Raw genomic sequence first — 11,553 nt, forward strand, 5'->3', positions numbered from 1 at the left:
AAATGAGGTAAATTAATACATGAAGCAGAACAAAACAAAATTAAACAAAAATTTGCATTTTTTTACATTTGCACTCTTATGCATTTGTGCTAGTGTAAATAAATTTGCATTGCAACCAAACACAGCCTTAAAGCTCCATTTGGGTGGAGTACAAATACAAATATGCATAGTGCAAAACCTTGTATATATTTCTAAACATTTTATTTGCACCCTATATATTTGTATTTACAAATTTCCCAAAATGATTCTTAGAACCTAGGAAATAAGTACATTTGTTAAAAGGAATTATAGAAATTGGGCCAACTATAACCTAACCTAAAACATTGGGTTGGGTTAGCATAAGGATTGGGGGTTCAATAACTTTGGTTGGGTTATGGTCAACCTCAACTTGATCTAAACCAACCTAATGCACCCTTGCTCTCACCACCACATACCTCCTTCTCCCTTCATTTCTCACACATGTCACCTGCTTCATATTTTAACAAAAACCTCCCTTGAAGTTTTTGACAATCATAAAAATCTCCCCTATAGTTTTATTTTAATAAATACCTCCCTTGAACTTTTGAGAAATTCAACAAAAATCTCCCTTCTGTCACTGTCCCAAATGAAAAATGTTAGATTGATGCACCAGTTTTTTTCCAAATACCCATTCTACATATAAAATTACTGAAATAACCCCATTTTAACTCAACAAAAACCTATTTTAATGATCATTTCAGTAATTTTACATATAAAATTACTGAAATATGTTTTTTGTTGAGTTAAAATGGGATTATTTCAGTAAGTTTGTATGTAAAATAATTTATAAAATGGTAAAATGGATATTTGGAAAAAACAGGTGCATCAATCTAATGTTTTCCGTATGGGACAGTATTGGAAGGGAGGTTTTTGTTGAATTTCTCAAAAGTTTAGGGGAGGTATTTGTTAAAATAAAACTATAGAAAAAGTTTTTATGATTGTCAGAAACTTCAGGGGAGGTTTTTGTATTTTACCCAAAATTAAATTATTAAAAGTATCAGAAGTTGCAATAAAACTTCTTAAGTTTTAATTTTTCTTAACGTCCCCTCTCTCTTAATTGAATAGCAGTATAAATTAGATGGATGGATCAGGTCAAGAGTTAAGAGTCAAGAGCCAACCCAATAGTAACCAACTAACCATAGACATGTACCTTGGCTTGGACCCAAGTTGACATATAGGCCCAAACTTACCAACCCAAACGCAATAGAATTATATTCAACCACGTGCATTTCATGAAGTCACTTGCTAATACATTTTAACTACGACATCAATGAGTGAACCCAGGATTTGACCTATTTTGGATGTATGATCCATTCTGGTTCTAATGCTTTTATAAATTCAATTTTTATATATCATATTTACAAATTCACTTATATAGTTAGAGATATTAATAATATTTAAAATTTTAATTTCAAAATCGAGATTCAACATAATCAAATTGAATTCGAATATCTTAAAATGTTGACTATATGCTCGCGAGGGAAGTTGATCACAGGTTTCTGTTGCAACGACCTGAGTGAGAGATCCTACCAACTGAGCCATAGCCACCATTAGTTGGACTCTTTCTCTCCCCACTAATATATGCATCATGTGTATCTCTTCAAGTATAATATGAGTTGATCACCGCCACCTGTCCAATATTGGAAAAAGCAACAAAGAGAAGTACCAAAATCTATGGAGGTGAAAACTGAAACCGTTATAATAACAATTTTTAGTAGGGCCGCAAATGGGTTGAATTTTGCTATGAACCAATTTTGAACCTGTTTCATTTGTCACATTCAAATATATATATATATATATATATTTGAATATTTATGATTTATACTTGTTTTATAATAAAATATGAACCAATTTTATAATTAACTTTTATGATTTATACTTGTTTTATAAATATTTATTAAATTTCAAGTAACACCACCCCCCAAAAAAGAGAAAAATAGATATCTATATCTAATACATGTTGCATACATGGTCAAATATTGAATAAAATTCAGGTCTCCCTTATACTAGATACAGTCATACAATATTGAAAAATAGATACAGTCATACAGATGCATCCCAATCCAAATTCAATCCAATCAGTTTGCCAGGGAAAACATTGGTATGCATAGTTTGCATAAGAAATTAAGAATCAATCGTTTGGAAGGAGTATAAGTATAAATACATACAAAATATAAGGTTTTTCACTCTATGTATTTATTTGTATTTGCGGTATTTCTTCCAAATTATGCCTCAACTTTCAACTTCAACCCATAAAAACCACTAATTTCTACCGGCTGTTTTGGAAAGAGTACAAATGCAATTATGTAAGGTGCAAAGCCGTGTATTTTATATTTTTAAACATGTATTTACACTGTATATATTTATATTTACAATCTTTTTAAAGTGAGCCTTAAAAGTTTAGAGGTGCAGGTCGGATTGGCCTGAGTCAATAATTTACACAGTTTTAGGCTCTGGCTTCAGATTGATCCATTAAAATTTTGACAAAACCCCAACCTTACCCCACAAAAGTTGCAACCCTATAAAAGTCAGGAGGATCAGGTAGCCGTAGGCACACTCAATAAGCACATTTAGTAAGCACATTGATTAACAAAATTCTAAGACATTTGTCAGAAATCAGAATTAGGGATGTCAATGGGTCAGGTTTGGCATGGGTAGCACATCAACCCGAATCCGATCCATCTTAAAGTACATAATTTCCAAATCCAACCAGATCATATAGGGTCTAACCTGATACCGACCCAAATTGACCCGTAGCATTTCAATTATATTTTTTAACATGTTTTGAAGACCTAAAATCTATTAATTTAAGTTAGGAAATTATTTTATAAAATCTAAGATGCCACTTTTCCCATTTAAAAGAAAAGAAAAAAATCAAAACCAACATGTAAATAAATCTTAAACTTTAAAGCTATAGAGTTAAAAGTCAAAAAAGTTAAAAGAATACTTTTTATATATATGCAGGGTATCATAACCCGATGGGACGGGTCAGTCAAAACTTGAACCCAATTTAAATTGAATAATCAAAACCCTAACCCGACCCTAAAGCCAAATATATTGACCCTAACCCGACCCTTTCAAGCGGATATACCATTTAACCCAACCCATTGACATTCCTAATTAGAATACTTGTTGAGCGCTTTACTTGGTGTATTTACAAGGATGTGCCATGCCTATCAGATTCGGTCTTCCCCTGTAGCTTAGAGTTCATCATCTCTAGTCTCTTTTCATGTCTGGATGGATCTACCATTTTCTTGGTTATGATAGATTCCCAACCCTCATCGACTCATCATTTCTAGTCACCCCCTCGATCAATAAAAAAATTTTGAGAGGAAATAAACCATAAAACAGAAATTATAAAAAAACTATATGACCTTTATATATTATTAATTGTATAATCTGTTTGGAATAGCAAGAATTGGTTCCGGCATAATTATTATTGCGATAAATTTTAGGTCTAAAAAGTAGTATGTTTTATAGGCAGCATATTGTTTTATCAAACTATTTTCATGTTACTTATATTGAGGTTATATAAGCAAACTAAAGTTTATAGTTGTTATTATCATAGGTGATTATTGATGTTGGGTTAGATCATGGTTTTTAAAATTGGATCAGATTGGATGGTTAGATTGGAAAAACTGGGAATCAGTCAGGTGATCGGTTTTGTTTTCTCCCCAAAACCAGATTTTTTCTAAAAACCTTTGGTCAGCAAACTGCTGATCCGGCCGGTTAATCATCCAAACCATTTGAACAGTTTTGACCATTTTTTATTTTTTTATTATTTTTATTTTTTGTCAGAATGCGCTGATAGTTCAGTTCGAACGGTCTGACTGTTCGACCTGGTAACTGGACCCCTAACCAATTCGGCCTCTGAGTCAGTTTTAAAAATCATGGGTCAGACACGATTATCCGGATTAATAAATAATTTATTTTTATTCTGGGTCTATTTTATGATACCGATTAATAATCAACTTGCGACTGGTACATCTTTTCCCGATTATACTTGAACAAATGAGTTAGATTGCATCTTTGGAAGATGACCCCTGATGTTCATCTAATTTGTCTACCAAAAAGAATGAAAAGAAGTCATAGCTCTATATCTAACTCTGCATAATAACAATCAGTGCTTTAAAAACTGACTTGGAACCGGAACCATTTGGCCACTGGTTTATGGGTTTGTGGTTTGACATTCGATTTAAATGGATGATTCATTCTGATTCTGATTCTCATTACAAGTGTGAACCAAATAGACCTTAAATTCAGTTTAGTTATATTGAATCTCAAGACAAAATCAGACATTGGGATATAATTTACTAAATTGGGTTTTGCTCCTCATACATTGCACCTCACACCGATCTCACAGCCCATCCCACTGTGTATCGGGGAACATATCCCCATGAATAACAACATAAAGTATAGAAGATGTTCCTGATGTGTAGTTGGGACATGTTGTGAAGTTGGTGTGAGGAGCAGATTCGGACTCCAATTTACTCCCCTACTTAAACATGTCATGTAGGGATGCAAAATGCAAATGGATTGGATCATGATCCAATCTGAAGTCTGATCCTATTTTGTTGGATTCGGATATCCCCCATTTTGGATCAAACTGGATAATAGGACCCAATCAGAAATCGGATCGCCCCTATCCGGTTCAAGAGGACCCGATCTGATATATATGTGTTATTTATCTATAAATATGTTATTTATATTCATAAGTGTGGCAAATAAAAATAATTTTTATAGATATAAAAATATAAAAAAATTGAAAACATATATTTACTATCAAAAAAATTACTATATAAACTTAGCAGCATAGGGAATTATCTTAACCACCAGTAAAAAGTGTGTTAACACAAAGATAGATGGCATCCAATGGCACATTGGGGACATCTCAATGCCAAAACTAATAAAAAAATGTCACCGGCCCTTTGTATCCTCTCATCCACATAGTATAGGGGACCCTCATGCCTTTTACTCTATGTAAAGCAAGGAGGAAGATTTTACCAAAAAATCAATGGGGATAGAGGATTTATGAAAATCAGTTCTTGATGCTGAAAAGAAATGATAATGAATAGGCTTTGACCAATCAAAACTCTCATGCCAATTTTGCTAAAACCCCACCTAATTGATTACCACTTTTATGATGCCAATTGATTGATTATAAGTTTCTCCCTGGGTTTGACTATGATACCAAAAAGACATGATATCATAAATATATAACCAATCAATTGGTATTATATACTTACCAAAAAAATACAAATAAACTAGTATCATAAAAATGATAACCAATTAGGTAGTCTTTATCAAAATTCATAGGCTTTTGATTGGTTAGAACTCTTCCAGTATTATAAATTTTCAACATTATAGATTTTCCCATCTCCTATACCCAATTTATCATCAACTGGATTTTACCCAAAAAAAAAAAAGTGGGTTAAAGTTATTGCTTGTCAATGTGAATCTGTTTATATATATATATATATATATATATATTGAAGGTTTTAAATCATATTTCATTCATTTAAGAGAAAGAGATGCCAATAAGGCTAAATAAAGTTCAGAGACAAATCTCAAGAAGAACAAAATAAAGAGATGGATGAAAGAGCACCGAAAGAACTTCTGCAACCAAAACAAAGTGAATTAAAACCACCAACAGAAGTGGATAACTGCATCTCCAAACAACCATAACCTGTAAGCGAAACTGACATGAAAGGTTTCCAACAAAAACAAAAAAATGACAGTGGAGGTTACAAAGCCAAAGCCATGATCTGTAACTTCCAACAACTCCAATCCAATCCGCAAAAGACGTATGACCAAGAATTATAATTGACATCCAACACACTAGAGAACTGTCAACTGCGAACTACCATTGTCGGAAAACTGTAATTGCCCAAAATGCCAGAGTACTGAAACTGCCATTCAGGACGTCGGAGGACTATAATTGCCAACCAAATCACAGAAGACGGTAATACAAGAATCAACTTCCACCAGTGGTTATCGCATAAAGGATTCTAGGGAAAAGGAGAGAACATAGGTAACAAAAGGGGAAACAAAGAGAACGAACGAACAAAAAACAGATGGAGAAGAATAGATGGGAGAAGAACAGAAGAACAAACGAACAGAGAAATGGAGAACAGAAAAGGAAAACCAAATGAGAACAGAAGAACAAAAAAACAAAGAAACGAACAGAGGGAAACCAACAAAGAACATAAAAGAAATGAAACCTCAAGAGAGCTCGAGAGATAACCTCTCTGGAAACAGAAAAAAACAAAGCCAGGGGGTGACTCCCTTCGACGAGTCACCCCTACCAAATAACTCTACGGCGAATTCTGGCACTTCCCAAAGGGACTCTGGCGAACCTGTTTATATATGATGCTTAGTATCATTGTGTTTTTTTCATAGAATGATCATGCCTTTGAATTTTGGTAAAATAATGCTGATTTTTGTACATATTTTATATTATTATTTGGTGGTATAGGGATGGAAATGGACTATATCTAAATCTGATCCAATACTATAAACTGTAAATCTGATCTAGAGATTATTTGGATATTACAAACATTGATTCGAATTCGAATCTGTATCTCTTAAGGATGTTGGGTATTTGAATTCACTTGGGGGTATCCAAATTCGATAAAATAGGATTGAGTTTCATATGATCAGATCATGATATTCTCACAAAATTGTGACATTTATTATTTGATTGAAATGGATTGAAAAAAATTCAACCATACTAGAACCATCCAACTATTTAGTTATATTTTTTTTTGTCAAAACGGGCCATCTATTCGGTTCGACCAATCAAACTATTCGACCCAAAAACCGGACCCCTAACTAATTCATTGTTTGGTTCGGTTTTAAATACCTTAGTCCATCTAGGTCTATTTTCAGCTTTTAGAATTTCTAATTCTATTTAACCCCATAAATGGCTTTATGAAAGCCCTCTAATCCAAATTGAAAAATATGTAGCTGCAATTCACTACGGGTAGTGGGGTATAGAGTGGGTAGAAAAAATGAATAGGAAATCCCGTTTGCTCTCAAACGGTACTCTGTGTCTCAGTCCGTTCTTGTCTTTTTCATCAAAGGGATATTCAGTGCAATTATTCTTTTACCCTCTACCTGGTAAACGTGTCATGCCCAAAAACGTTCTTAACCGCCCAGGCTTTTGGCCCCCAACAGCCGAAGTATTCCCAATCCATAATCAAAAGCTGAGCTGATCCACTTTATATATTCTCAATCACATTTACTTTTGCATGTTGCAACTTGCAGTTTTGCACAATCAAAAGGAGAAAGAGAGAGTATATTATTTTGGACCCGTCAAAAAGGGACTAAAAAAGCAATATTTTTCGTCATAACATGCAAAGTGAGAAAAGAGAATAAAGAAGGTTTGTTTGTTTACTAGATGTAACAGCACGAAGACTATGCTAAGTTACAGAATAATTCTTTTGTCATTTAGCAATTAAAGAGGGATGCTTTTTTCATGGTTTCAGATGCTTCATATTCAACCTATGGGGATATTTTTGTCATTAAACACATCTAATGATTAAAAGAAGCAAAAATTACTTAAATCTCTTATATGTTTCCTGACAAATACTTAAACCTTTAAGATAACGACAATCTAACCGTAAGGGACAGTTTTATTCCATTCAAGTGTGTGATAAAGTTTATCCAATCTGAAAAAGAAAATGAAATTCTTGGACAGAAAACGGTTGCACTTAATATTTCCAAATCCTATTCTTGTTAATGAGGAACTCTATAATGAAGATTTATTGATATACCTCAAAATTGTTCGATTTAAAGACCAAATTCGAGTACAAGTTTTTTTTTTTTTTTGGAAAAAACCATATGCTGTGATGGGGGTAATTTGGTCATCTGAATGATACCGTGACACTTCAGTGTTGAGTAAACAGATCACCTCAACAAATTGGCTAAAAGCACCTCATAGGGCCGACATAAAAGTACCTCGGCCCGAACGACCTAAGAGACCTCCGAATAAGGAAAGGCCTACCTCAGGGACTGGTCGAGGTAATAAACATCACCGGTGACCTATGAAGCATGCTCACTAACTTGTCACATGGATCCGTTATCAGACTGAGTTCTCCGGGATATTAATGAGTTGACCGTTAGGCTGGACTGCCTGCATCATGTGCCTTAAAGTCAATCAGATGAACCTAAGCCCATTGCGCAGATTACGTAGTCGATGTCATTACTCTCCCGATTTGATGAAAACGGCCTTGCGAGAACCTGAGACCTGTTATGAGAAGGTCTCTGAGCACCACGCATATATAAAAACTCTTTGCTGAATTAAGCATCGGAGTGCCCACCGAATACAAACAATCCGGACACTCTAACTCTTTCTCTTGCAATACAGTGCAACTCGGCCAGCCCTAGCTTAACCCAACTCAATTCGGCTATCGATAAGGCAAGCATCTGATTCAACATTCGAATCATCTAACACGTGAGAGCCACCAAATCGTGCACCATTAGTTTGCTTCATAGAAAAAAAAAACATCCGATCTACAAGCCTAAGAAAATCAGGCGCTAGAAACCACGTAGTTGGACGAGAGACATTAGAAGGAAATTTAGCTACTACAAGATGTACAACTTTGTTGCATGTACGAGGGGCGTAGGAGACAATAGAGTGTGGGAAACCTTGCAGAAGGCACCTACAATCGACAATTTCTGAGTGCAATCGCCAATATAAGAGATGTCCAACAGGTAATTAACAATCTTCTGCGTGTCTATTTCAATATAAATATCACTGAAAGACAACTCGTGTGCAAAAGGCTTCATGACAAATCTTGCAAGTAAAAAAATTCCCGTTGTGATCACGAATAACCATACCGACACCAAACTGAAAATGTTATGGACACACCGATCGGAAGCGCACTGCGGCGCAGTCAAAGGCAGCAGCACGCACAGCAGGCCACATAGCAGCAGGCATCGCCCGACAGCGCGCAGCACGCACCGCCCGGCAGCGCCGCACAGCAGTACGCACCGCCTGGCCACACGCAACATGCACCGCCCAGCAGTGCGCAACACGCACCGCACGGCAGCGGCACGCACCTCACGGTAGCAGCACGCACCGCACGACAGCAGCACCGCGAGACGCGCGCACCGCCCGGCAGCAGTAGTAGGGCGGGGCCCAAATGACAAATTATCAGGGTGGGCCCACACTTATTTACCACATCAGCTATGCCCGCCAACTCGCCGCCAGCTACACCATTCCTCATCCCTTATCCTTATCTTTATCTTATCTTATCTTAAGTAAGAGTTGTGTTACCATTAGGAGTAGGTAATTAGGAGTTTGAGTTCAAGTTAGAGTTTGAGATTAATTAGGAATTTCCTTTTGTAATTTCCTATTTTGAGGAGCTACGAATTGAAATAAAGGCATTCAGTTTTCCAGCCAAGAAAAAGAGTGAGAAGAGTTCGGGTGGTCTCTTGGACAAATCACCCATTCAGTTTTCCACAATAGGGTCTGCACGCAAGGGAAGGCGCAAGGGGAAGTAGGGCCTTCTCACCGTGGACCGACCCGTGACGAGATCCTACGCGCGGGCCCATAACATTTTGGTATCAGAGCCAAACGTCACGGGCGATATGGAGCAGCTATCATCAAAGGTCAACGAACTTGAACATAGGCTAGCAGAAACCAGCATGGAGGTTCGTGAAGTCAAGGAAGATGTCCGGGAGCTGCGACGCCACCTGGAAGCATTCCTCTCCAATAAAGAAAGGAGTTCTGAGGGAATCGCCAACACAAACAGTCACTGTCCGGACTGGGCAGAGGCATCTAGCGAACAACAAATCACTGCCCCTACAGCCGCAGTTATTCCCAAGGATCAACGCCCGGAGGATGAAACTATAAAGTCTCCTCCTGTGGCCGGGGACAAAGTCACAAACATTATATTGGTACCTGCAGAATGCGCTCCTTTGTCGAAGACAGGTGGGCTTGGCGATGTTGTTAGGGCTTTACCGAAGGCTTTGGCTCGGCGTGGACATAGAGTTATGGTTGTGGCACTACGGTATGGTAACTATGCAGAGGCCCAAGAAACAGGAGTGCGCAAGAGATATAAGGTGGAAGGGCAGGATATGGAGGTAACTTTCTTTCAAGCTTATATTGATGGCATGGATTTTGTGTTCATGGACAACCCTATGTTTCGTAATATTGAGAAAAATATATATGGGGGAGGCCGAGAGGATATTTTAAAACGCATGGTTCTCTTCGGTAAGGCTGCTCTTGAGGTTCCCTTCTGTAAGTAATACCCGGTGCGTTCCTGTGATCCACAACATAGCACACCAGGGTCATGGTCTAGTATGCGATTTTCGTTATGTGGATCTTCCACAAAACTACTTCAAACTATATGACCCAGGAGGTGGGGAACACTTCAATGTCCTTGCAACTGGCCGGAGAGCAGCAGATTGTGTAGTCACTGTAAGCCATGGTTACGCCTGGGAGATGAAAACTAAAGAAGGTGGCTGGGGTCTGCATCAAAAAATAAATGAGTTTGATGGGAAGCTGAAGGGCATCGTGAATGGGATTGATGCAAACGAAGGAAACCCACAATTAGATGTTTACCTGGCATCGGATGGCTACACCAATTACCCCGCGGAGACTCTTCAGACTGGCAAGCCTCAATGCAAAGCAGCTCTACAAAGGGAGCTTGGTCTTCCTCTTCGGGAGAATGTTCCTCTGATTGGGTTCATTGGCAGGCTTGACCATCAAAAAGGTGTTGATCTCGTTGCTGAGTCCATTCCTTGGATGGTGGACCAGGATGTGCAACTAGTCATGTTGGGCAATGGGAGACCTGACCGGGAACAGCTTCTCAAACATTTTGAGAATCAACACCATGACAAAGTCAGGGGTTGGGTTGGTTTCTTTGTGAAAATGGCCCATCGAATAACTGTTGGTGCAAACATCCTACTCATGCCTTCTAGATCTGAGCCATGTGGACTGAACCAGCTTTATGCACTGAGCTACGGGGCAGTCCCTGTTGTTCATGCTGTTGGTGGACCGAGAGATAGGGTGCAGCCGTTTGATTCATTGGCAGAGTTCCAAGCCACGTATCTAGAATTCGAGCTTGAGGACAAGCTCGTTGTCTAGGAGGGGTGTGATGTTATGGACACACCGACCGAAAGTGCACTGCGGTGCAGTCAAAGGCAGCAGCACGCACAGCAGGCCGCACAGCAGCAGGCACCGCCCGGCAGTGCTGCACAGCAGCACGCGCCGCCCGACAGCGCGCAGCACGCACCGCCTAGCGGCACGTAGCACACACCGCCCGGCAGCGCGCAGCACGCACCGCACGGCAGCAACACCGCGAGACGCGCGCACCGCCCGACAGTAGCAGTAGGGCAGGGCCCACATGACAGCTCATCAGGGTGGGCCCACACTTATCTTACCACATCAGCTCTGCCTGCCAACTCGCCGCCAACTACACCACTCCTCATCCCTTATCCTTATCTTTATCTTATCTTATCTTAAGTAAGAGTTGTGTTACCATTTGGAGTTTGAGTTTAATTAGGAATTTCCTTTTGTAATCTCCT

The 11,553-nt window shown here is 38.4% G+C and overlaps 1 pseudogene; it reads left to right on the plus strand.

Moving 5' to 3' along the window:
• Positions 1-9,612: 9,612 nt before the first annotated feature.
• On the plus strand, positions 9,613-11,113 carry LOC104598172 (granule-bound starch synthase 2, chloroplastic/amyloplastic pseudogene; annotated as a pseudogene).
• Positions 11,114-11,553: the final 440 nt, after the last annotated feature.

Source organism: Nelumbo nucifera, chromosome 4 (assembly GCF_055504915.1).
Source record: "Nelumbo nucifera cultivar China Antique chromosome 4, China Antique-T2T, whole genome shotgun sequence".
Classification (NCBI taxonomy): Eukaryota; Viridiplantae; Streptophyta; class Magnoliopsida; order Proteales; family Nelumbonaceae; genus Nelumbo; species Nelumbo nucifera.